The sequence below is a fragment of the Anas platyrhynchos genome, chromosome 1, assembly GCF_047663525.1.
Source record: "Anas platyrhynchos isolate ZD024472 breed Pekin duck chromosome 1, IASCAAS_PekinDuck_T2T, whole genome shotgun sequence".
Classification (NCBI taxonomy): Eukaryota; Metazoa; Chordata; class Aves; order Anseriformes; family Anatidae; genus Anas; species Anas platyrhynchos.
In genome coordinates this window covers 91,991,844-92,018,006 of record NC_092587.1, presented here as the reverse complement: position 1 = coordinate 92,018,006, position 26,163 = coordinate 91,991,844, and the positions used below count along the sequence as shown (strand labels likewise).

Genomic DNA, 26,163 nt, shown 5'->3' with positions numbered 1-26,163 from the left:
CAAAGCTGTCCCAAAACAGTGGTGGCTGGGCAAGGAGCTGGCCAAGGGCTGCGAAGGGCTGCGTGGGCAGCAGGAGCCCCAGCAAGAGCTGGTGCCAGCTGACTTTCACAGGGGAGAAAACGGCCAAATGTTCGTTAGCATGATCCAGGTTAGAATTTGCTGAAATATTTAATGTAGGCAGTCATTTTAAGCTGCTGGGGACAAAACCCAGATGAGGGACTCTGGGTTTGCTTACATGTCTCCTTCCAGAGTGATGTCCCTCATCAGCGCAGTGCTGCTGAAGCGTCCAAGTTTCTTTGAAAATTTCAGGCATGTTTCCCTTATCCTTCACTCTTCATACCCTTCTTCTTCTTCAAAATTCACAGAAAATAATGTTTTATTGATCTTTTTTCTTTTCTATTAAAAAAAGAAAAGCTGTCGATTTACCCAACTGCTTTACCGCTTTAAAATGTTATTTTTGCCGACACTCACACCGATGCTGGCCGATGTGCTTCTTTTTCTGGCCTTTTATCGCCGATTAGCAGAATTCCGGTAATTCCCGCCTGCTGCCAGCAGAGGTCAGAACATCCGCAGCGTGCGGGAGTTAGAGGGGAAAAACTGTCCCTGCTGTTTCGGCAGAATTGGGCCTTCAAACGCACCGGGCAGAAAATTCCCTTCGTGAATTATCTCAAGCTCCAAGACCATGATGGGTCCCCGTGATAGGGACGTTCTCAGATCTTGCTCAGAAGTGGACACGTTGGAACAGCAGCCAGAATGTTACGGGGTTGCTGAATAAACCCCTCAAATAAAAAGCACGGGGCTGGCTGCAGTGGGTTACCTGATGGGGTGCCCCCACAGCCAGAGCAGCCAGGCTTCAAATTTTGGGCAGTATGAGAAGATCTTCGAGTTGTCTGCCTCTCTGAAGGAAAAGGTCTTAAGGCATACAAGGAGTTCAGACACATTTATCAGCAACAAGTCATGCAATTAGCACAATTTTCCTCCATGGTGTTTGTGGTCAGAGTAATTCTGCATCCTTTACCCTGCGAAACTAAAGAGAAGATGGTCTTTTTCTCCTCTCCTTGAGTCTTTCTGCTGCTTGTGTGACATCCTCTCACCGACCTCTTGCTCCTCAGAGCTGTCCCTGAGCCCCTGGGGGTGCTGGCAGCCGGCAGGGTGAGTGACAGGAGAGCTGTGCCAAGACCTTGAGGTCCTCCAGGCCTGCTCGCACGCCAGGAGGGATGCGCAGATCCAACGGGCTTGGGAGAGCTGGGAGGGAGGTCAGGCCTGGCAGAATGACACGCACCCCCTGCCCAAACCCTTTTCTTCAAAAATCCTGTTCTGTGTTCTGAAGTGAGCCAGACCTGAAAAGCAGATGTGGAAGAGATGATCTCCCAGAGCAGTTACTGCAAGGCTTCCTATAGACACTGCGCTGCAGTTTTTCAGGAATACAGTCACATCTCCTCATCAGGCGCTCTCCGGTGTGGTCAGGACTTCTGTTATTAACTTGTACATTGCAGTTGTGCTTTCCCCTGCCTGTTGTACAGCAGTCAGACATCCTAATCATTTGTACCATACAGTGCCTGAATGTCACAACAAGCTAGGACACTTTTGGAGAAATGAAAACACCTCATGTTTTGCACATTTATTGAAGCCAAAGCCTTCTGTCAGTACAACACGTGGTGTCACCCAAACTTCATCGGGAAGGGGCGAGGGCTCCCTGGACAGGACCACCCAGGAGAAGAGGAGGGAGCATGCGAGATGGCACCCAGCATTTCAGCTGAGAAGCAGAGATGTTTGTTCTGAAAACAGCCACGCTGGAAAAAGCCCACTGCACAAAGAAACACTCGGGAGGCTTGGTTGGGCTCCAGGTGAGAAGGCGAGTAGGTCTGCAGAGACACCTGGCCCCGGTGCCCTCCAGGACCTGCTGCACACAACACGGTGCAACACGAGGAGACAGGGCAGGAGGGTGGGGGAACACCATCAGTATTCGTGCTGAGTACCGGCTGGCTCCCTCCCCAGCAAAATGACAGGATTTCTGCAACTGAGCAGCATGTTGCTATGAAAAACTGCTTGCAGCTCTATTCAAAGAAAAAATCGGGATGAAGTCCATGGGAAGATCCCCTTCCTCTTTCAGCAGGGAAAAAAAAAAGTGTAATTCTCCCTTCATGTAACTTCAAAACCGCGTGCAGCAGTGACTGAAGTAGTTCATCACAGCTCTCCTGCAAGAGGCAGGAATGCAGATTACACACACACATCTTACCAGAAAGCAGGCCAACAGCCTGGCTTACACTTCAGTGAAAGTGTTTTGTATCATTCATCAGCGATAAGCTTTCAGAAATGTCTGAAATAGTGCTATTGTCATACTGGCCCTTACTGCCCTTCTGTTGGGACTGTTTTTTTTTTTTCCAAGAGTAACTAAAAGAAGCATTTCTTTAAAAAGGTAGCAAAAATCTATTGTGGAGAATTTTTACTTGTTAAGTTGCCTTTTGAAGAAGTTTCTTTTCAATTCCTGAAAGTTACTGGCACATATATGACCTAGATGGGGATTTGCCTCCTTTTATGTAGATATATTTTTTCTTTTGTTACATAGCAAGGGGTTTCTAAAGCATTACTGACAGAGGATTTCATCCTCTCTCCTGCCCTCCTTATGTTCCAAGGGCTACTCAAGAAAAATCAGGAAAGCAAACTTGATTAGGTTCCTTTAATGGATGTCCTCTTGTTTTTTTTTTCTGCGACAAGAATTAAAGAAAAAAATCAGTTTCCTTTCCTCCTAATCATTCAGTTTTCCACAGCTGTTATCTTTCCTTCAGCCCAGTCCTCCTGCTGCCCTGATCTCTGTGCAGGAAATCCATTCCCTATAATTTTTTCAGGGCCTTTTTAACTCCACCCATAGGAATCGGCCTCCAAGGCTGCTCGAGGGTGCCCCAGGCAGTGGTGGAGGCTGCCGGGAAGGCAGAGCTGTGCTTCAGAGCCATTGTTCCTCCACTTGTCTCTCCCGTGCTCCCGAAGGGCAGACGTTGCCCTTCCCACGGTGAGAGTTGTTTAATCCTGGAGAAGTAACGCATGAGGACACACGGGGGACGCATGTGTTGTCCACCCTCCCTTGCTTCATCACCTGCCCCAGTCTGGAGTTGTCTTCTCCTCTGTAATTAGGTTCAGTAGCTCCTGGAAAACGAGCTGAGATACAGAGCTGGAGCATGGAGACACCTGAGGTCAGCTAAGGTGATGAGGCTCCAGAGGCACTGCTGCAGGAGGAATGCTCCCCGCGCATTTTCACCCTTTTAGCAAATCCTTGCGGGGAAGGGCTTGGCTTTAAAGACAGAAAAATTTGTGTTAGAAGAGAAGGCGCGAGGAAGCTGCTTTCAGCAGACAGCAGATGCTTTCTCACTCAAATGAGAGACCCGTGTTTCCCTGCAGGTCTCTGTGCTGACTCTCCTGCTTAATATAGCTCTTCGCTTTTAATTTATGTGCTGGCAAATGTGCCTTACTGCAGTTTCAAACCAAAATCTCCTTATGATGCACATACGTGTGTATGTGCACACTCACACGAACTTTAGTAACTCACTGCTTGCTCCTAGTTTGCATATATGGAAGAAAAACAGCTCTGGAAGACGGGTATTCCTCTCTCTGGAAAAGAGCTTTGGAAGCTTATTTTGGTGGGTGTTGCTCTCAGTTTTTACCTGAGGTGACAACTGGGAGCTCTGAGCAGACACTGCTGGCAACGTGGCAGCCAGCAATGGGCCTCCAAGTAGCTTTCCTTGGCTTCAGGATGCTTTTTGGCAGCCGGAGAGGGAAGCTCTAGGGTGACGGCTGTGGGAGACCAGGCTCCAGCAGCAAGCTCCCTAGCGATTCCATGTGCAGGGGACAAAATATTTCACCTTTCTGACAGCAGCCCTGCTCACACTCTGGCATACACAGCTGAGTGAGGTGATTCCCCCATGTGTGGTTCCCAGCAGCAGCCAGGGTAGCATGAGAGGAGGCGGCACAGGGTTGTGCAACCAGAATGCGATGACACCTGACGGTCTCAATTCCACCTTCATCCCACAGCCTGCTTCCAAGCAGGGCATTCACACAGAGGCTCGCAGCTGTCTGAAGAGGGGGGTTGTTTGCTTTGGGTGGAAATGTATTTCCAAGAAGTCAGCATGGTGAAGGAGTTTCCCGCCAGCCATTAATCTGACATTTTGCTCAGATTTTAGTAACAGTAGCCACAGGGCCCGACAGTAAAGCCAGGGTATAGCTCCCATCCCAGCTTCTATACTGGGGGCACAGTCTCTGCTAGACCAGAACATCAGCAGCTCAGTGATGGCACAATCCTGGGGTAGAGAAGGCCGGGAAGCCTTAGGGACACCTCATAAAATACACTGATGCTTCCTACAGCTAAGCAGTAACATCATACCATGACCTGAGGATTTCCACGCTGGCACCTCTGCCCTCCCATTTTGACCACTAAATGAGATTAAATGTTCACTCATGAATTTCAATGGTGAAGCTAACCACCTTGTTCTGAGGAGGTTGCAGAGAATTTGATTAGCAGAGGAACAAGGTGATATGAAAAGGGAGGCTCACAGTCAATTAAGTGAGTGCATCCATAAGCTCTCTGCATGCCTTAGAAATCAACATACAATGAGAAACCTCTACATGACTGAAATTAAAGCTCATAAGGGTGAAAACACCTAGGCAAGCAGTGGGATAAACAAAAAGAAGTGGGCAATGGAAGAGAAAAAGTAAAGGGATAGACAAAAGGATAAGAGACACATCAAGTGCTGGAGCTGATTCCATAAAAAAACAAAAACAACAAACTTCATTTCTGGAATAACAAACTTATCCAGAGATCTCCGCACCTTGGGAGCTTCTGTTTTTCTTTGTTTGGAAACATTTATATAGCTGTGGCATAGTCATGAAAATGTTTATAAATCCAAAGCTTCATGAATCTGCAGGAGATGTAAATCATTTGTCATCTGCTATTTGCTACTCTCCTATAAAAATGCCAATCATCCAAGCAGGGTTTGGCTAGGGTAGCCAAATTCAAAAGAAAATACTGAATAAGGGCTAAATCAGGAACTGACAGCCAAGACAATCTGCTTTCCCCGAACACATGCTTTTCCTTAAGAGAGGCCAAGGTGACCTAATGTCTGGGCATTATAGATCTCAACAGTATGGGCAAGAAGCCTCCCTTCACTTAAGTCAGCTTTACCGTACCTTGCAGTCTGCCTGGCGCTGATGCCTTGGCTCTTTGCTGCTCCTGCTTCTCCCCCTTTCCTTGAAGTGCACCTGGGCAGCAGTGAAACGTTCTTCAGGGAGAAAAGGACAAAACAGCAGTTCCTTAATCTCATGAGTGAAAATAGGAAAACGCAACAAGCATCCACTCCCTACCCTCATCTCTCATATGATTTTTGATGCAGTTTTTGGAAAAGAATATTGAAAAACCTTGTTGGTGTGTTTGAGGCGGCGATAGAGCCATGGCACCCCTCTGCTCAGAGCACGTGAAGCTCTGCAGTCCCATCCCAGCACGTGGCTGGGGCACCTGGCATGAGCCTGGCACCTCTGCCCAGCAGTGGGGCTCAGCCGTCCCTTGGGTTTGTGCTTGTCACCCAGGGCCTGCGTGCATCGCAGCCACACACTGCGCTGCAGTGTGACAGGTCTGGCTGGAGTGTCCTGGTTCACAACCCACATCCCTCGGGCCCTCGCTGTCCCCAGAGGCTGTCAGGGTGGGAGGGAGAAAACACTGAATTTTAAGCTGAAATAGCACCAGAGATACATTTGCTTCAGAGCTGTGCTGGGCTTTGTTAGCCTGCAAACATCCTAAACTGCTAGGAAAATGTTGGTTGTGTGGCAGATGGCAGCCCTAGGATTGGCGCTTGAGGAGGGAGATGAAGGTGTCTGGATACAATGTGCTGCTACGAGAAACAGCACAGCCACAGCAGTAGCTGAAAGAAAAGCTTTTTGGGAGGTCCAGCTGCTAATATAGGTGGAAAGGGTCAGTGTGAGGAGAGGTGGAAAGAAGCCCCATTTACTTTCTTAAAAGAGGCAGAAACATGGTATGGAATGGGAGGTCAGCTTGGCAGTTGCTGCACTCCAGGACTTTCTGCTTTACCAATGAGACCCTTCTGACAAAAATGCTGGTGGTGCCTGCAATGCTCCCGCCACCATTTGGCAGCAAGAATTCAGCTTTTGACAGATTCAGTTATATCTTGTGGTTTATCTGGCTTTTACAACACTTGGCATAGCTGGAGGATAAGGTGGCAGGTCTCAGGAGCCCCTTTGATTCACAATAGACAAAGTGTAGGATCTTACTTCCACAGTTTAATGTGGATTCCCACAGCAATACTTCCAATTCAGATCCCTGCATCATCATGCAGTCAAGCTAAATGTACATTAAAATATTATGCCATGGAAGTATATTAGCAGTAATTGCTGTTAAATGAGGCACGAACATTTAAAGAAAACTATTTTTGAGAGAAAAAAAAACCAAAAACACAAGAATGAAACTCCCGAGTGGTTAAAGAATTTATATAGCACAGAACAATGCTCTCAATTAGACGACAGGTTCATCTGTGACAGAGCTATCCTCAGCTCCCCGGGTATGCAGGACTCTGAGGAGCAGCACCAGTTACCAATGGCTGCCTGATGCTCTCTGTGCAAGGACACACCGCTGATACACTGACATGAGGTATCACAATAAAAATAAGGCAGACAAAAAAATAACAACAGCAGCAAAAACAAAACAAAAAAACCTTACTGAAGACTTCCTATCCCCCCAGATCCTAAAGAGGATGTTTATGAGAATTTTTGCAGAAAGGAAAACTGCAAATAATTGATGTTGTTGTCACCTTCTTTTTTAATTTTGCATTTCTTTTTTCTTTGCTTATTTGAAAAATAGATGCAATAAGTTCTTTTTCTTTAAGGATCATGATTAGTTGTTTTAGCAAAAGAATTACACTCATATGCCAGGACCCCAGCGTGCTAGGTCTGGAGTGACCTCACTCCAACTATACGGTCCAAGCGATGAACAGAAAATGCCAGAAGGGAACGGATGGTAAGAGGTTTTTAGGAGCTAATTCTTTTCAACCCTACTGTCTTGGTGGAAAAGTCCAGAATATTCTGGCCGTGCAACATGAGAAGAATGCGAACTGACATTCTTCTTTTGGACAGCCAATTTACACTTCTAGTCAGTAGGAAAGACCAAAAAACCACTCACAAACAAACAAACTAAACCAAACCAAAAAACAACCAACAAACCAATTTAAAAAATTCTGAGAAGTTTCAGTATTTTGTTGTTGTTTGTTTTGTTTTTCCTCTCAGAATCATTTCTGGACTTCTGTCTGAATTATTCTGATTTTGCCAAGTCCTGCTTGCACTGCAGAAAGCACTCAGCCCTGTGGTGTCTGTGTTTCTGCTGACTGAGCAATGAGCTAAGACGGACACCAATTTTCCTGAGAGATTATTGTAGAGCTGTTTAAAAAAGCACCCCTGAATTTGTCTTGTATAAGGTACAATGAAATAAGCATGGTATTATTTGAAAACTGATTTTTGAAAGAGTTTCTTCATAATAAAAGTGAATGATTCACTTGTGGGTGTTCATAACTGTGAGGGTGGCCATTTCTGAGTGATCGGATCTGTGGTAACTGGCACATTGCATACACAGCAGTCTCTGCCATACAGTCATAGGAATTAGGATGACTGCCTATTCCTCTACCTCACCCAGGTAACAACATAATTCCTGGCTGACAGTTCGCTCACTGACCCTTAAAATCCCTGAAGGTGAAACTCCATGGCAGCTTGAGGCAGCCATTTCAAACGCTGTTACCCCTCTAGCTACTTCATCAGAGAGGAGAGGAGAGGCTTTTCTCATGCCACAGACGTGGAGGTGTGGTGGGCTGCAGCAGCCACACACACCCAGCCACTTGCTTGCCCTCGCCAGTGGGAAGGGAAGAAATAAGGAAAACCAGAACCAGGAAAGTGTTGGGTGGAAATAAAGAGCAGCAGAACACTTACTGTTGCCTGCAAGGCTGTTGCAGACAAAATAGAATAAACTTGGGGGATTATCTTAATTTACTGCCAATTAACATAAAGACTTAATTACTCATTTGGGGAAACAAAGAAGAAAAACATTTAAACACTTGGGAAAATACCTTTCTCAGGCTTGACTTCCCTCCAGTTGCCTCTCCTCTTGTTATTGCTGCGGGTTACACTTGCTCACTTCAGTGAGGTGACGGGCCACAGTAGGTTGTGGTGCAGTGGTTCCTCTCTGCCACTACTTGTTTCTCATTCTTTTCTTCCGCTGCTCCTTCCCCCTCACTCTTTCCCTAAGCCCCAGCAGCTCTCCACAGGCTGCAGTCTCTCTGGGGGCTACCTGCTCTGGTTTGGGCTTCCCACGGGCTGCCAGGCCTTCAGGGGTGTTACCAATTCCATGCATTACCTCCTACTCTTTTGGCCTTGTTCCTTCTCCCTGTCTCAGGTCCCTCTCTCAGCTTTTGCCAACCTTTTTAAAATCTGTTTTCACAGAAGCATCACAGACTCCTCTGGTTGGTTCAGAGCACCACCACCTGGGGTGGGGTCATTGGAGCCACCTGGAAGCAGCCACAGGCCGCTCCAGCCTTGCCTCACACAGGAGCCCCACACCCTGCTACCAACACCTTGCCATGCATGCCCCAAACAGGAGGCATTAATAATTTTCCACTCTGTTCCAGAGTGATAAACTTTAATGCTTTTTCACCTAAGAAATCAAAAATTGAGACCCATTCACCCCCAAGTGGTGAAGATGAGTCTCGTCAGTGTCACGAGCAGAGATGTTCTTAGTGTCTCAGATCTCAAAAAGTGTCTTAGCCTGTGCACTCCCTAAACTTGTGTTTTGGGGGTGGGGGGGAGGGGGGAGGGGGAGAAGTTGGGAAGGGGGAGACAAGACTGGTTTTCTTCTTTTGACTGGGGGTCACTACTGTCAAAAAGAACTCCTCCACCACTGAAGGACAGGGCAGGTAAGGTCCATCATGAAGCAAAGGGAGTGTCTGTTCAATCTTAGGATCTACCTACAAGCAACACAGGTGACAGCAATCATTTTGTTAAGGCTCCTCAGGGTTGTTGAATGATTTTGATTTGCACTTCATTCCTGGAAGGGTGAAGAAAAGTCCTTACCACATGAAAGCACGTACTTTGTAACATATTCCACTCAAGGTCTTTTTGCCAGTTTTAAAGATGCACGTTCTGGTCTTTACCTAGTGTAAACTGCTATAGGTCTACTACAGCCAATGTATCTCCATGGAAAGATGAATTTTGGACTGATGTGTAAGGTAGAGAGCAGGAATAATACTAAAATAAAATTGTTTTAATAGCTCTGATTCTCATCTAAATCCATATGGATTTTTTTTGACATAACTACCCTGATTTCACTGGAGTTGCTACTGTAAGGGGACCTCAGAATCGAGCACCTTGTACTAGCAGGGAGAAGTGGCAGTAGATTGTATGCATTGTAGTGATGGATGTAGGAAACACACACCCATATAGCTTTCAGTCCCAAAGGTAATAAATTTCTCTTGGGAAAGCAATAGGACATGAGGAAAGTATGATTTTTATAAGCCAATAATTACATTTTTATGCAGTTATATTTCCCCAGGGTTGAATTCACATTTATTGGATTACCAAAGTAATACGGAGCAATGTCACACTGTTATGTGATATATTCCAGGTGGCCAAGGATACTGCAGCAGAGTAAACTGTTTGATCATCTTCTTTCCTTGAATCCCTGGGAATTTTCGAAGACTCCAAAGTCAAAGTACCAACTTTCCTATTTACCTCTATTTGAGTGTTTCCTCATTGTGATACCATAAACAGACTGTACAAAACGTTTGCCCTTTCATGAAAGGAAATATCCAAAGTGCCAGAGGTTTGACAGTGAGTCCTTTATGACTTAAAAATGCTCATAGATCTATCACAAAATTCTAGGATGTATGGGATTGGTATTTTTACCTTCTCCCTTTATTTCTTCTGAGGCTTGTGTGAATTGGTTTCAACTTCTGATGCACTCTACATTGTTTTTCTTACTTCAAATCTCTGTCTTATCTAGGTCTGTGGTTTAACCATCAATTTGGAGAATTAAATCCAAGGGAGACATTTTAAAAACTCACAAAATGTCAAACCACTACAGTATTCCAATATCTTTGAAATAGCATCTTTATCTTAGGAGCTGGAAAGCTGAATCACTCAGCAGCACACTCTGTGATGTGTCCATCTTTACAGGATGCTGTAAAGAAATAAACCCGCATCTCTGGAGTGCATAAACCACAACTCTACCCTTACTGTCATTCATTCCCTTGAAATTTAAGTTGCAATCTTCCACAGAATACCACAGATTCAAATTAATTTCTGTATAGATCAGTGGTGGGACTGGAGAAAGGATGGTCTAAAATTGCAAGCAAGACCAAGACTGTGGGCTAATGGAGGAGGAAGATGTGTTCACATGTCTGACTGCTTGCCAATTTTTACTCCATGTTCATCAGTCTAAAAAGAGTTCTATTTACATACAATGGATTTTATATACATCTACATGCAATCCTTGTACTGTTGTAAAAGATCTGTGCTCTGGTTCTCCCCAATGTCCTCTGAAGATCAGAGCCTGCACTGATATGCTCAGAGTCACACAGCAAATCCACAGCACGGTGCCTGGCCACTTTTACTGCATCCATATGTTCATGCAGTACCACAGAAGCACTCCCCTGACACATTTCTTCACCTCAGCTGAGCTTGGTCCCAAGAGTTTGCAGTGCAAGTTGTGCTGACTTAAGGCTAAAGGTGACTTTCAGGTGAGGAACTTCTCTTTACAGAGTCATCACTTTTGTATTTTTATCTGAAAACTCAGTTTAATCTCAAATAATTAGTTTGATCTCACAGCTGTCCATTCAGATGTGATTTTAACATAAGGGCATAAATGTGGTGTAAAGAAAAAGATGATGAACTAATTCTTAACAGCTTGCTAGTTATAAAGACTAATAACACACAGAAATAAAGCTGGTGTTCCTGTAAATTTTGCAATCATGCTACTATACTATTCATAAGCAGAGCATACCATTTGTTCTCTTTTTGGGCTTTGCAGGGATAAGTCACTACACTAAATATATGTGAGGACACAATCAAATCCTCCATGGCAAGAGGAAAGCCTTTTCTCTGTTTTCATTTCTCTGATCAATTGGGATTTCAGATCTTCCAAGGAAAAACAGTTGCTTAAGCAGTTATACGGAAATATCAGCATCAGGAAGGACCTTTCAATTAAAAAAATAAAATAAAATTTGTTTAAGTATTTAGAATATTATTCTCTCTTACACTATTATCTGTCATTCCAAGTTATATATGGTGGCAATGAAAGCAGATTAGCTCTAAAAAGGAAAAGTTGAAGGATAGTGAACACTACAGATTTAAAGACATTTTGTCTATCAGAAAGTCATTTCAGGACTGAAGCCAGCAACAGGGATGTGTGGAGAAGGGAGGCAGGAAAAGGCAAGTGAAGGGAAAGTAAAGGAAGGGGCAGCAGTCATTGGCCATCATGCAAATACTGCAGATGTGGCTTTGCACCTTGGGTGAGAGCCTATGGCAAGAGAGGCAATGGAAGCACAGAACTGTGTGGGTGAAACTGGGCCAGCTGCTCTTTAGACAGAATGGCTGAGGGTGGAGATGCCGTGGGGATCCACCTACCACTGAAGGCTTAAAAGTACCAAGGACCAATGCAAATCCAGAGTGAAACCAGGAGTAGTGTAACTAGCAGTCTGTATGTGTAACAGCATATGTGTAACAGCTGGTGATAAGTCATATGGCGTTGGATTTGTGTAAATATTAGTGCCCCATCACGTGCGAGGATGGTGAGAGAACATCAGCTTGCTTCTTTTGCTGCCTGTGCAGTTAGATATTTGGGAATGATGAGAAGCTGACCCAGTAAACATCATTGGTCTGTACTGGCTTGCAGGATGAAACTTGAATGATCAGCATTCAGTGTAGTATGACCTTTGTTTTCTCAAAGAGAAAGTCTAGAGAAGTCTAAAGGATGACTACTGGTTTCATCTGACAGCCCAAATGAGTGCATTGTACCAGAGACAGGCGAAGTGAGGGATGGTCTTCAGGTATTCTTCCTGCTTCTGTTTGCCACTGTCCCTGAAACTCAAATGAGATTGAGTCGTGTATCACAGAAGTTCAAGTTTACACAGGTCTAGTATAAATGAAATGAACGATAGCAGGAAGACAAATTTCCCTGCCACAGTCAGAAATATATGCCATAAAACATGCATGGTAGTTAAGAGATGTTTTCTCTTACTTCCTGTGTTCTACAAGCTGAGAGTGGCCAAAATTTCAAAAATTATTTTGATTTATTTTTAAGAAGAAAGGTATTGCATTAGATTGTTGGGCTGAAGACCAAAATGGCCTTTCCCAGACATTTGGTAGGCCACTAATTGAGAACACACAAAAATTATATTTGAGGCATATTGGGTGGACCCTGAACATATGAAGCAAACCCACAAGCTGTGGGCTCTGGTTTGGGTGGGACAGGGGGGCTTTCTATTTGAAAACTGTCTTTTCCAGTGGTATTTTTAGGAAGGCTGTGCTACAAGAACAGTGTATCATGGAACCATTATAATTCTTCTGGAAAAGCAGGAGCTTTCTGAACCATAGAAAGAAACTATAATTTAAAAGGGCTAAAAGAAGCTGCTGAAGTTCCCAGCTCGTAGGGGAAAAAATCTGTTGAGAAAGAGCGCTGCTATTTCATCTACTTCTAAAAGAGATGTGAGCATACCTGCTCCCCCATCCCACATAGGTATAACACCAGTAGCTCTGCTGCAATGACCTTTTAGAGCACAGCTTCTAGACCCTGGTCACCACCTAGGACAGCCTTGGCATCGGGAGGCCGAGAGCGGCCTCCGGGCAGATGCCAAGTCCCACCCGTATCTGATTGAGGCCGAGCAGTGAAGGGCTTTGCTGTACGGACCCCTGGCTGGTACCAGGCTTCCTCGGGGAGAAGTCTGGCCTCAGTTACTGCCTGGCCACTTGGCTGGGTGCACGGCTGAAGACTCATCTTGCTGCCCACAGCAGACTCTGCTCCCTTGGCTCCTGCCTCTGCTGTTGAGGAGCCAGTGCTGCATACCTGCCTGATTCTTTTCCTCTAGGGACATAGATAAAGTGTCCTGCACAGTACCTCATGTCCCATGTGTGCAGACAACGCTGGCCAGCAGAGCAGGGCGTTTCTGTCATCAGGAAAGTGGCTCCAGTGCTTGATGCGGTTCAGCACACAAATTGAGATGCCTCGTGGAGCCTGCAGATCCAAATAAAAAGGAAGCAGCTGAGAAAGCTGGACGGACTGACTGTTTTGTTTTGTTTTCTCTCTCTCTCTCTCTCTTTTTTTTTTTCCTTACTTAATTGATGTTATTAACTTGCTTCTTCAAGAAATCACAGCAAGGATGAGTCATCAGCACAGGGAAATGGTGTGGTAGAGAAAAGTGTCTTCCCTTTGCCTGTGACAGCATGCAGCAAGCCATGGGGACTGTCAGATGGGAGTGAGTGGGGCTGGAGGAACAAAGGATGCAGGGACCATGGGATGACAGATGAGGAAGACTCTGTCTTTCCAGCAGAGTATTACAGCAGAGGCTAAATGAAGGGAAGTAATGTTCACAGGTTATGGGGCTTTCCCCAGAAAAGGAGTGCAGGGCAAAGGGGGTGGATTTAAAGCAGCCTCCAGCCCACAGTGAAAGGCAGGGAGTGTGTATACAGTGATGGCAGCAGGAGGAGAAAGCATAGGGGGTACCAGACTGTGACAACTCCTCGTGGCACAGCATCCATGTAGCTGAACATGAGCATGCTAAGTGATGTTACAAGTTTCTGCACATTTTTGCTCCATAAGAAGGAGAAAAACACCAACCTGTTATATCAAAATTCTCCACAGTATATCAAGCACAAGGACATTAAACAATAAACACAATTTGACCTTGAAACTGCTACCAGATCCTCTGACTACAGCATCCTCCTGGTGGTTAGCTGAAGTGGGACATGAAGGTCAGCTGAAGTGGGAGCTACGTCTTAAGGATGCTGCGGATACATAACATACTGGTAAGGTGCATCTTATGATCACCGAAGGGCCAATAATAGATGAATATGCTCCTCGTGCCTCAACGATGCTCTGCTGCATTTCTCATCACTCGATTAAATGACTGCAGTTGCATTCTAAGCTGCAAACCTGGTGTCAGGTTGTAAAAAGTCAGCTGCCTTTGGGGTAAAGGGGAGTGACAGCTTGCATTACTGTCATTATTAGAGCAAGGATACGGGCAGAACTGTAGCCTGAAAGTTAAGCCCTCCCCCATTGCTGTGATAAATCGCCTTGGAGAAAGATAAAACAAATCTTATGAAAGGTTCCTGTAAAACAGTGCTTGTACACAACAGAAGAGGAAAACTGATATAAATCCAGCCTCATGTGCCACACCATGACATCCCCATGAAGGAGTGACCTCAGAATCTCCACATGGGTTGGTGCGGATCTGCGTGCAAAGTGCTCTGTAACATAAACTCTCGTTATGTTTTGTGAGACCTTCTCTTTTGAGCCAGCGAAGTCAAAGCTGAATGAATCATGAACAAAACCTGGAAATTCCCCAAGTATATGCATCATCACCAGGCCCAGCCACAAACCATCTGGATACTGTTGATGATTAACTGTCTCTGGTCAGGAAGCGCTGTCCTCGAGTCAGCTGCAGGTGTACCTTTGATAAGACCTTCTGGCTCTGAAACAGATAATCTTAGGAAAGATGGAGCCAAAACATTGTTTATGGCTATTGCCTCAGGGCAGAATGACGATGTATGTTTTACAGGTATGAAGGGGGATGGAAGGAGCTGACCACTTGTGGAAAGGGACGATTGTGATTGCTGTCTGTAACACCTAGAGAAAGGAGAAGAGCCATTTATGCTGGAGTGCAGTGCTGACACGAGGACAAATGGCTGTCTGTCCTCCATAGCTATGCCTAGACCAGGAACTGAAAGAAACCTCACTTTCTGCTCTCCCCACTGGCAGATACTGTGAAGATATGATCTCATCCTCTGGGCAGGGCATTACAGGGTTTGCTGTCCATACCCGCGAGGGGCTGTGCTGCACATCTTGGGCCCTTTGCTACTGATTCTCTGCGGCACGTGAGGACATTGCAGAGCCTACATTTAAAAAGCTGGTGATTGAAAAAATAGCACACAATTCTCAGCTCTTACAGGAACATTGGGGCTTTCTGTGTGGTATGGCCAGATATATGACAGCAAGGCAAACTGGTGTGAAAAGGAGAGAAGCACTAGTTTGAAGCACTGCGTGTATTTGCTTCATTTTGTCCGTGTGCTGCTGAGGTCTTACCAGTACAACAATTTCCTGCTGTTCCCCAGGGATCTACATTTAGAGGAATGGGAATGTGGCTGAGGAAAGTCAAAGAAGGTGTCAGACAGTGACACCCCGAGGCATGAGCAGCATATTGGTTTGCATAACTTCTCATGGGCCAGTTGGACAAATGCCCGTCCTCTCAGACAGATCGTAGCTGCTGGGCCTTGCTCCTCTGGGTGCTTTGAGCAGGGACAAAACCTCCAGCTCCAAATGTCCTGTTAACAGGTAAAGGGCAAACTGTGAATTTAAACCTGGGGAACTTGAGAAAAACAGTTTCTGAGCTAAAACTCTGACTGAAAAAGAAAGGCATTTTCAGCTGTTGTTTCTTGATCTGAAAGAGTCTGGGGTGGTGTTTCCAGGATTATAGGGAGGCTACAAAAACACCCTGGCAGAAAACTGTGCCCATTTTAGGGGAAAGCATTTTTATGAGACAAGACTGGACGGGTTTGTGCTGGGAACACTTCCTGACTGATGAGCAGCAAGTGTGCAGCAAGAGACACCAGTACCGCGACCACAAACTTCTTCCCCATTGTCTCCTGCTGACACACCGAGCTATAAATGTCACCCCTCTGCCTGCTCGCTGTCCTCACCCGCCCACGTGAGAAACAGGCCCCTAACCAACATCACTATTCACCTAGGCACAGGGTCATAAGGAAAACGCTGCCTTGCCCGTCAGCGTCATTGCCCATCCCCGTGACCCTTGCCTAATAACCACATGCACACAGCAAGTGAGGCAGATTAGCTGCGGTGCCTCACCAGAGGCAGCTGGCAGGCTCAGAAGGCTTCAGAAGCAGCGTGTTCTCACAGGAAACTCTATTTTGCTTTCCACAGGCTGTCTGGACAAAAATAGAATCAACTTATGGCCTCTGATTTTTATTTTTTTTCCCCCACAGCTAGGAGAAGCAGCGGTAGGCTTCCTAGAGGAGCTAGCTGTTTGCATGTGTAGTCTCCAAATGTCACAACTCCTAGCATGAATCAGGGAGAGAGGCTGCTTTTGTAGTTCTTTCCTCTCTTGCCATATGTCTTTGTTAATATTAAGAGGAGACACATTCAGCACATTAGCCTGGAAAAGAGGAGTTCCTAAACTGGATTGCACTGATGTGTGGAGATTCTTTTTAAAAGCTTACATAGCCAGAGAGTTTGATTCAAAGAAAACTGCTGACTTTGAAGACCACTAAATGGGGACCATAAAAGAAGAATTATACAAATTCTTCAAATAAGAATATCCAGTTGTCATCTTTGACTATTAGATAACATTTAAGTGCTTTCCCTCCCTTGTCTCCTCAGTCCATCTAATAAATCTGCCCCCAAAAGGTTTGCGAATTGGTGTGTAAAAAGCAAAACCAACCTCCTGGTGACATAAATCCAAATCTAAATGGATAACAATAATAGAGCTGTAAAAATTTAACACAGAATATTTGTAAAAGCCCAAAAGTTGGGAAAATGTAACCATGTACCTAAATCTTTCCTTCAGCAGAGGACAAGCTGGATGTACACTTTAGAAGATGAAAGCTAGGGATTACCTTCAGGCCTTGATATGAGCAATGCTGGTTGAGATGCAGTGCTTAGGGTCTGGAAGACAGTGTTAGGAGGTGCACGTGTCCATGCTGATGTGAGTAGGGCACGTGGAGGCACACAGCTGGAGAGCTGCAGAAACATCTCAATGTGGAGAAACCCAGGAGCTCCTACCTTCCACTGCAGCACAGTGGTAGGCCTCCATGCAAGTTACACCAGTGGCAGTTGTGATGGTGCAGCATTAATAGCACAGAAGACAGCTGCTGTTCCGAAGGATGTGGTCCTGTACAGGTTTTGCCAGGGGCAGAGTTATTTTTCTTCACAGTAGCTCATATGGTCCCATGTTTTGGGTTGGTGATGAAAACGGTGTTGATAACACACCAGTGTTTTAGTTGTTGCTAAACAGTGCTTGCACAGCATCAAGGACTTCAGTGTTTATCAAACTGCCCTGCCAGTGAGGAGGAGGGTAGGGGTGCACAAGGAGCTGGAGGGGACACAGCCAGGACAGCTGGCCCAGGCTGGTACGAGGGATGCCCCATGCCATGGGGTGCCATGCTCAGCAATAAATGCTGGCAGAAAAGGAGGAGGGGGCAAGGACTTTTAGAGTGATGCTGTTTGTCTTCTCAGGTAGTCCTTACTTGTAATGAGCCCTGCTTTCCTGGAAGTGGCCAGCACCTGCCTGCCGGTGGGAAGCAGTGACTGAATGCCTTGTTTTGCTTTGCTTGCGGGTGCAGCTTTTGCTTTACCTAGCAAACCGTCCTTATCTCAGCCCACGGGTTCCCACAGCTCTGCCCATCCCACTGCGAGGGAGAGAGTGAGCAGCTGAGTGCTGCTGTGCTGTCTGCCAGGGTGAAACCACAGCAGGTCCGTAGGGCCCATCTCCCATAGCGCCAGTAAAGGAAAGACGTGCTCGTAGGTTCCCTGTAGGGAAGCAGGGTGCCCGTGAGCCCAAAAGGCTGGGCTTCCAGTTTTAACAGTTAATCTAATAGAGCTTATTACCTCTCCCTAACAACCTCATCTTTTATATCCTCAGACTTGTATCCCAGCTAGGAATCATTAGTTACCTCTAAGCACCACAGGCCTAGAACAGTTTAGGCTCTTTCTGCAAAACTTGTTCTTTTTTGGTGCCATCAGTAACATATGCAATTCAGCACGATTTAATTTGCTTTCTCAGTCATCCACTCAGGAAATAAGAACAATAACAAGTGATATATGTGATAAATATGAATTTCCATGTCCTTGAAGTAAATGATGTGTAAAAGTATAGTAAATGGGTGATTATTCTCTCTTTATCAATAATGAAGTCAGGAAAGGGCCCAGGTAGTGCCATCCTGGCCTCTTGTCCCTATTTCTTTAAACTTTCCCTCAATTTCCCTGCATATTCTTTTCTTAAATGAAGACACACGAGATAATGGGACATGCCCGTGTCGATTCCAGTTTACAAATCCCCAAAGAGCAAGATCATGCCTCCCCTCAGACAAAACAAAACAAAACCTTCACTCCATTTTCCTTCCCATATTTCCTCTACTGAAGAGCATTTTCAAAAGTAGAAAGTGCTGAACGAGAAATTGGTGGTGTAAATGCCTTACGAGCATTTCCAGCGGCAGCTTCCTGCATAACGCACAGCCCCAGAAAGCCTGCGTAAAAGAGAGAGCACAGCGAGGATGGGAGCGAGGAGGAGGCTTCCTCATCCTCATCCTCATCCTCCGCAGCACCACCCTGGGGAAGCTGGGGGGCTGCCGGAGCCGCCCCAGCCGCCCCCCGGCCCCCTCCGGCGGCACAGGGCGGAGGATGCTCGGGAGGGCATTTTTGGAGCGCTCTTGCCCCCTGCTGTCAGCCCGCCGGCACACGGCTCGGCGGCTCCCGGCAGCCCGGGGAGAGAGCGGAGTCCCCGAAAGGCCGTCCCTAACCCAAAAAGCAGCAAAAACCCCCTGCGGGAGAAGGGACCGAGCATCCGTAGGCAGTTTGCTTGAGCCCAAACCCCTAAGAATGGCATTAACTGATAAGAAGCAGCTGGCCAAGATGGATGTGCGTGCTGCTCGCTGTCACACACAGCCTGCCGTAAAATTCCTCACAATGCTCTTTGAGATCGGAGGACTTTGTGGCAGGTAATGACTGCATTCTACAAAAAAAAAAAAAAAAAAAGGTTTCCTGATGTGATGCCACATCAGGACCCGGTGTGCAGCATCAGGATCATGACTCGCTTTTTAGAAGACGTGTACCTCCGTAAACACCTTGTAAAGGCGATCATTAGGCTCATCTCACCTGTCAAAAAAAAATATCTGAAGTCAGGGAAAGTAAAACAAAGATCTGCTGACATCTTTATTTCCTTATTATAAATGGGAGCATATTTTTACCTTGGATAACAGATGTTCAGAAGCAACTCGGTGCTTCACCCACCCTCGCCTTTGCTGATGTGGCTGGCACGTTGAGTGCTGGCCTGCTTTCCAGCAGCACCCTGCAGGGCTCCTGCAGCTCCCCACAGGGACCAGCGCTATCGCAGCTGCACAACACAGCGCCGAGGCCCCAGCGTCCCAGGCATTTCTTGGAATCCAAACGGGGGACAGCACATTACACGGCTTTGCTTTTCTAGCTGCGTTTGATTTTTATTTAGGTGGTTCTGCATAGCTGATGTTTTTCCTTACAAACATCTCCCAGAGCAAAACTTTGTTTTCTCCGGACTACACACCAGACTGCTCTGTGCTCTTTATCAAGCTTTGTATTTGTCTGCCCTTGATGGGAGGTTTGCTTCAAATTTCCAGGAAAAAAAATAAAATCTGGTCTTTAGGAGATTTAGGCTCCTTGTTTCTCTTCCACTCAGCTTTCCAGTCCTCATGAAGTTGTTTTTAAACTACTTACCTTGAACTTTAAACACATTTCATCCTCCTCCTCAGGTGGTTTGGTCTGCTCTATTAAAATCACCTGTCCCTGTAAACTTTGCACCTTTCACACCTTGTATCAGTGCTTTGTACAGCCTCACCTTGCTAACATGTTATCCTTTAGCATGAATTTGTCACCTTGCTACAAACATCCCTTAGTACCCTTCAGCAGGGCAGGCAAGGGAACCTGCATTTGCTTCAAAGTGGTTTTATGACTTCCCTGTCAAAGCAAGCAGAACTTACACACTGCTCACCTTATAACAAGCATGCTCTTTCCCTCTACACGCCTGTCCTCTCTGAGACCATGCAAAGACTTTATTTGTGCTAACCCCAAATAAGCTAAACTTTGGCAGCAGACATGGCTTTTCCTGACAGGGAGGCACAGAGGATGCCTGGGGCGATGGGGACTGATCTGCAGTGAGCTGTGTTGGTGACCTAGGTGGAAAATCCACAAACATCAGGGCCAGGAACAGCAGAGGAAGGTGGTTAGCTGATGTGCCAAGGTCATTGAACAGCACATCATCTGCATGGTATATGGGCATTGGCGTGGAGGCACTCCCAAGCCTGTAGTGATAGTGCTTTGGTGCTTTCCAAGCTCATCAGCGTGTTCCTCTGCAAATCACCTAATTACCCTGCCTTAATCTTTCCCTACTGATAAATGAGGTTGGTAGTGTATGGAAATGATCATTGGAAAGAAAGAATATATACAGTGATCTGTCTAGAATAGAGGCAATGTGTGGAAAAATAGCCTTAGAGATGTGAGGTAGGATTGCCTGCCTCACTGGGAGCTGAAAGGGGTTCAGGGGCACAGCAGACAAGTACTGTCCCTGGTGTCCATACACTTATCATTTGATTTTTTTGTTTGTTTTTTAAGGATAGGGTAGAAGAGGAAAGGGAAGAGCATTAGACTCAACTGAAACAATGCTGAACTTCAGTTGTTCTAAAAAAATAATTAGGGTAAAACCAGAGAAAGTGAACATTGTTATTGACTTGTAATGCAGCTTTCCTGTAAGGCTGAAGGAAAATTGTTCTGCAGCACTCTGGCTTTACAGTTTTTAGTAACTACAGAAGTTTTAAAAGCTGTGGCCATTTCTCCCTCCCCCCTACTCCCCCCCCCCCCCATTTCACAAGTGATCTGTGTGGACTCTGACAACTAAATCTGTTAAGTGTTGAAAAGTTTAGAGTTTAAGTCTGGTTTAGAGTCCACGGTCAGAGCTTTTAGAAAACAGGTGTAAGTGCTAAAAAGATAAACAAAACTGTGCTGAATCACTCCTGAGCAAGCTGATCTTGTCACGTTCCCCTGAAGCTTAGTGAGTCCCTAATGAAGGATGCCTTGCTCTTATTGTGGGCTGGAAACACATCACTCCTGGGGTCCCCCACCTCCCTGAGTGCTACAGGTAACATGGGGTCTCAGGTTGCTTTGACTGTACTGCAAAAAGTGTGAAGACATCAGAGAAGATCAAACGAAGGCAAGGACAGATGTGTACATGCAGCAGGGGAACAGTCACCTGGAGCGATGGACATCTGTCCTGGTTTCAGTTAGGACAGGGTTGATTTTCCTCCTAGTAGCTGGTAGGGTGCTATGTTTTGGATTAGGATGAGAAGAGTGCTGATAACATGCTGATGTTGTAGTTGTTGCAGAGCAGTGCTTACACCAAGCCAAGGACGTTTCAGCATCTCGCTCTGTCCTGCCAGCAGGCAGGCTGGGGGCGCAGCAGAAGCTGGGAGGGGACAGACCCAGGACAACATCCCACAGAGATGCATGTAAGGACTGGGTAGGCAGAAAATTACATTTTAGAGAAATGAGAGCAGCAGCAACAGAAACACTGGTGTCAGATAAAATATGTACAAAGACACTTTCTCTGGCAGTATCTTTTCATTGATATGATCCTCAAATACAAGTAAAAAAGGTAATTCCACTAGAGTGCAAAAAGATCAGAGGGACCCTATTAAAGGGGAAATCTCATGGGAAAACTACAGCATCAGTCCTTCAATGCACTGTTAAAATAAGGCAAATATGGAAGGGAGAAAAGCCACAAACAATGTCTATTAAAAAAGGAAAAGGATTCAGGTACTGGGATGCTTTGTTTCACTTCCTTTGAACCCGTGATAGTTTTTAGTACTGAAGAGAAGCTAGAATAGGCAGAGAGCAAAGACATGACCAGATCAGCTGAGAATAAGCCGTAACAATAAGACTTGGTTGCTCTGGAAACTAAGATAAATCAGAAACATGGATGGAGGAACCCAAATGATTCTGATGCTACCAGAGATGAATAGATGAGCTAAGGCAGCAGCTCTGATGCATCAGGTGATTTCCTATCAAAAGCAAACTATCCATCACCAAGCATGGGATGGATGCAGTGAGAGCAGGATGCACCAGCTCACCACAGGCACTGACAGCTGCAGGGGACTAGTAGCTAATGGGCAGGGTTGAAAGGTGAGATTTGAAAAGGGAGATTTAAGTTTTTGATATATGCAAATATTCCTGGAAAAATAAAAGCTGTGTGTGGGGAAAAAAAGTGTTGCTCAGGTATAGTTATTAGTTGTTCTTGATTTATTTTCCCTGCTTCAATTCATCAAACACTTCCCTGGATTGAAACGTTAATCCTTTTTGTCTTGTACCCTCTTTCTGACAGTGGTCAATCCCAGCGAAAAGTAAAAGCAGACCTTGAGAGGACAATGGTGAGAGGATATTACTTCTAAAGGTAAGAAATGGGACCTGGCTACAGAGTGTATCAACATATCTGAAAAAAGTGCCACAGCATCAAAAACTTGCATCAGCAAATAATTGCAGAATCTGTTCTGGATCTTCAGGTGCACAGACAGAGTGGATGGTCTTCCTTTCCTCCTTCCTTAAATTACTTATTCTCCCCTGAGTCAGCCTGTCCAGATACATGACAGACTGATCACTTCAAAACACTGTTAGCAAAGAGACTAAAATAAGTGTGACTGAAAAATCTCAGCTCTCAAATGTAACACTTAAAAAGGTTAATGGACTAGATGCATAATTTTTCATATAAAGAACCAGTTTTGCTTCCAACATGCCTCTTCCTGAAACAACAACAACAAAAAAACAAACATTCTGTCCACAAATATTGAGATACTTCTTGTGATTATTGAATGAGGTCTTGACAGACCTGAGTAAAACAGAAACGCTGACGAATAGCCAGCTTAAAAGAAGTGTGAACTGCCTGGTACCTCATGAAGAGCTGTCTGGGAGAACAAATAACTGGCAAGAGATGCTATAGTGCTTACTGGGAGCTGCTGCATATGTCCTGAAGGAGTCTTTGCTCATTTTCTAGTGGCATTATTTCCTTGAGGAGAAAAAATGTTTCTTGTACCAAAACTAGGACTTGCATTCATTGCCCTAAGTGCCACTGTGTGTTTTGTCTCTGCCTGCAAGCCCTGGGGCATGCTGCTCCTTCCCCAGAAGGCAGCTGTGGTGTTGCTGGCTGCAAGCTGGGTCCCCAAGGTGCAGTCACTCAGATACTCTCACAGGGGAGAATCAAGCCTTTGTGCCTGGTCCTATCTGCTCGATGAAACAGGACCAATGCCTAAAGGACCCGTTAAGGAAGGAACATACAGCAATGCCTGAATGCTCCCTATGTCAGCCAACGTGTCCCATGGAGATTTGCGCTTTGGGATGTCATCTCTGGAAGGTCCAGTGTCATGGTGGTGAGATGCCAGATGGCCATAATGTGCTACTTTTTCAAGAGGTGGGTATAAGGGATCCTTTCTATGGGTACCATCTGAAAGTTTGGAAGACTCCTCTCCCCATAAAGCAATAAATCTATAAAAGGGCAATATAGGCAATGATTTTTAAGTCAAAAATAAAAGAAAGTGAATTAAAATCCAAAGGAAAAGTAATAAATGAGTTCAAGATCTTGTAAACTTACAATCCCCTTATTCGTGTTTTTTCCTCTCCCCTCTAACCCTTCTAGAAAAGGCTGCTAGTTCTTGGTGCTCTGCCTCTTCAAAGGAGAAAGGAAAAGAAGAAATTAAGGAGATGGACTGAAGACTACATGTAAATTTGGAAAACCAATTCCCATCTCAGCTGTGATGCAGCTAATCAGCCATGACATGTCACTACTGCTAACTCATGCAATGTACTTCATTTGTATGATTCATATGAGTTACCTTATTTACAACTGACATAAACTCTGGAGATGTGTTTCTTCAGCATCTATTTCTCAAAAAAACATTATAGATATTCTTCTTTGCTTTTTTTTTTTTTGTACAAAACCTCTCATAGCTTGGCAGAACAGCTCCTCAGCTTTTTGCCTTGAAGTATGAAACAGAAAGAGCCCATATCATAATACCTGTAAGCAAAGGAATGTAAGTCCAGCCTAAGCTTTTAAGCATACCTTGCCTTTTGACACAGCCTTTTTTAGTTTGCAGATTGCCCCATTTTAAATGGGCAGTCAATAGCAGGGAAACAGTCTGGAGCTACAGCCTCTCCAGAGCAGGGGGCTCTGCCTAAGCAGTTGTTTATTATTTCATTTTATGCCCACTTTTCATTAAGTGGAACAATAATTTTCATTTTATTGGGATAGCTTAAACATTGCATGCACTTTCATGCAAATATTTACATTGCTAAGTGTAAAATGTCAAGTAGAAACTTGTGTGTTCTCATCATTTCCTTCAGTGAATGTTTTTGATAAAGGGCATATCACTCTCACTGGAGGCAGAACCACTAAAGAACAACCCCCACTATCTTCTTTAATATCTGAAGTCCTTTGCCCTACCTTTACTGGCTAAGGGACCTCCTCTGAGGGATCCTTGAGCCAGCTGAAGCCATTAAGTCAGTTCTGCACTAAAGCCATTAATTCAGATCAGATGTTTGTGATGGCCTCAAAGGTCACAGCAGGTTATCTTGATACAGCACAAGCCATTGGCACAGGCAAGCCATTTTCTTCATACCCTGCAACAGCTTTCCTGTGCTGGTATAAGAAGTCATAGGACTTCTGGTCAGAGGGGAAAAAAAACACAAGGCTTTTCATTCTTCTTTAAGAAGCCATTGTGTGCATCAGGAGGGACCAACCATACATGTATATCTTTAATGATGTAGAAGAGCCTCAGAGGGTAACATTATAATAGAATTAGGGTAGCTCAGTCATGTGTAAGGTTAAAAAAAAAAAAAAAGGAGTCTTAATAGCAGTTTTGTATTCCACAGAGAGGAGCTGGAGGTTTCAGATTGACAGGTAGAGTGGCCATGTAAATTAAAGGAAGGAAGAAAAGCCATAGATTGAGGAGCCCTGAGGTAGTGCTCCTCTGTGAGCCATACTATAACTTTTGAAACAGCAAAGAGTTCTCAAGCACAGAACAGTGACTGCAATCAGGCAGCTTCTTCCCAACCCCCAACTACTCCAGTGTGTTGCTATTTTGCTTACCTGGAGTCTCAGACCTCTTCTCTGTTTAAGGATTGGTTCCCTCAAATTTTCCATCACTTCTGTTCTCAAGCACTAACCCATTGTACCCCTATTCTAAAAAGCAAGCCTGTCCCTAATCACTCCTTTTATACCAGCTTCCTTTTTTATTGTAGTCACCTGGGACAATCCAGCTGGGCTTCTGCCTTGATAGGGTGGTGTGACTGCATGTTTAACTCATTTCCCTGTCAAGCTTGATAGGCGAGGCCCTCCCCTTGAACCTCTTCCTTGATAAATCAGACTGTTAAAGAAAAAAAAAATAAATAAGATCGATCTTTAAAGTAGTTCTGTTTAAAAGGTCAGCATAGGATTTTGGGGCTGTAAAGTCACGGGCAGATGGACTGACATAGGACTTACTCTCTTTCAAGAAGCATCTGTGAAGACAATGGTGAAAGAAGATGCTTGGATCCAGGCTTTATGGGAATGAGCCCAAGAGGGTCTGTGATGTTTCACGCTGTTGACACTTGTGTGACCAAGGCTCCAGAAATAGCTTTTGCGTTTCTTTTAAATTTGTGCTGTAAACTACAGAGACTGTTTTAGGATAGGAAGTCAGTCTGCTCCCTGCTCTTCTGAGTAGTCTCATTCTATCTGCTGGGTTGGAAAGTCACATTTACCTTTGTGCTTTTGTGCTTTTTTTTTTTTTTCTTGCTTTTTTTTTTTTTTTTTTCTTTTTCTTTTTCTTTATGTCTCCAACCAGGATGCTCTAGGGTACAGACAAGATCCTATTTAACATCACAGTGAAGCAACAAGCTATTTCACATCATTTGTGCATCAGCATAATAACCAGAAAAAGACTACTGTGAGTTCCAAAGAACCTTAAAAGCGTGATTTTTTTAAAAGGTACCTCAACATCTGATGATACAGATCAGAGCCACTTAGCTACATGTTTTAGTACCTCAATGGGTTTTGCCACACTATCCAACACGCAACAGGGAAAAAAAAAGATGCAGTGGAAAAGCCAAAGGCTAGATGCATGCTGCATTTG

The 26,163-nt window shown here is 45.0% G+C and overlaps 2 long non-coding RNA genes across 3 annotated transcripts; both read right to left on the bottom strand.

Moving 5' to 3' along the window:
• Window positions 1–1,606: 1,606 nt before the first annotated feature.
• LOC119713259 (uncharacterized) lies at window positions 1,607–8,463 on the bottom strand. The gene is made up of 3 exons (XR_005260259.2): window positions 8,112–8,463; window positions 5,179–5,270; window positions 1,607–3,289 (listed from the first exon to the last, which is right to left on the bottom strand). It is a non-coding gene; the product is annotated as an uncharacterized lncRNA (long non-coding RNA).
• Window positions 8,464–10,130: 1,667 nt separating this feature from the next.
• On the bottom strand, window positions 10,131–25,351 carry LOC119713260 (uncharacterized). Of its 2 annotated transcripts, XR_011803702.1 has the most exons (5): window positions 25,143–25,351; window positions 19,096–19,138; window positions 16,816–18,995; window positions 13,151–13,267; window positions 10,131–12,120 (listed from the first exon to the last, which is right to left on the bottom strand). It is a non-coding gene; the product is annotated as an uncharacterized lncRNA (long non-coding RNA). The 2 variants fall into 2 exon arrangements; XR_005260260.2 differs by lacking the exon at window positions 16,816–18,995 and having other exon boundaries at window positions 25,143–25,338.
• Between the last annotated feature and the right edge of the window lie 812 nt (window positions 25,352–26,163).